The sequence below is a fragment of the Halyomorpha halys genome, unplaced genomic scaffold (assembly GCF_000696795.3).
Source record: "Halyomorpha halys isolate HHAL.00 unplaced genomic scaffold, Hhal_1.1 Scaffold1821.1, whole genome shotgun sequence".
In the NCBI taxonomy this organism is placed as follows: Eukaryota; Metazoa; Arthropoda; class Insecta; order Hemiptera; family Pentatomidae; genus Halyomorpha; species Halyomorpha halys.
Window position 1 is genome coordinate 63,713 of NW_027106499.1, and position 1,185 is coordinate 64,897.

A 1,185-nucleotide genomic window follows, 5' to 3' on the forward strand; every position below is an offset into this window, starting at 1 on the left:
TTTTGGGAAAGAAAACTGTAGGTGATAGAAAGCCGAGTTGGTCACAAATTCGCGCTATTGCGGAGTGGATTTCCTTCTTAGTGAAGATTCGTGGGTGCGGCGTGATTTCATATGTGAAATCACGCCGCACCCATTCATATGCTTGGGATCCATTGTATTCCCAATAACTTGATCATGGGTTCTTCTGGGGAGGATTAAGCTACTGGAGCAGTTTGACATTGAACTTTCTCTGATTGGTTTAACGATTTCAAACAGATACTGGCACACTTGCAAGTATAGCATGTACCTCATTTGGGTTTCTAGCTAATGCATCAGCAACATAGTTTTTCCTTTAGTGTGCTTTATTGTGAATTAGAAATTGGAAAGTTGAAATATCCATTTCATTAGCCGAGCATTGGTGTTTTTCATTGTAAATAACCAAATTAATGGTTTATGGTCTGTATGGACGGAAAACTGTATCAGTGGTCAAAATGCAAGGGAGTTCCCAATAAGGGAATTGAAGTATAGGAGAGTTCAAAAGGTGTTTTTTTAGAAGATTAAAAGCTTCCTCGTAAGATGATGGACAGATTTCTTTTTCATCAATGGGAAGGGAATGAGTGAGAGGTTTGAGTGGCTGGGTTAGGTGGGCATAATTATGTATTCATAGCTTGAAATTGTTTTATTCCTATGTGTGTTGAATGTAATGGGAATTTTCCATAGCTTCAACTTTAGATGGATTGGTTTTTAAACCGTCTTTGGATACTATATAACCCAGAAATGGGAGTTCTGTTTTTAGGAACTCGGTTTTATCTAGTTGAATGGTAAGTGAATGTTGGCTTAGTTTTTGGAAAACAATTTCTCAATGTGGTTGATGATCCTCGATATTTTCAGTAAAAAAAATTTATCATCCATATAGACTAAACAATTGGGGGTATTGTATAACATCATGTTCATTGCCCGCTGCAAGGTTGGAGGTGCATTAAAGTCCGAATGGCATTCGGAGAAATTCATAATGACCAGATTCAGTTGAGAAAGCAGTTTTTTCGATGGATTTTTCATCCATCTCAATTTGGTGGAAACCAGATGCTAAGTCAATAGTGGAAAATATCTGAGCGTTATTCAATATTAGGCAACGGAAACATATCTGGTATGGTCTCCTCGTTCAATTTTCGGTAGTCAATGACCATCAATTTTCTTTTTCCCGCG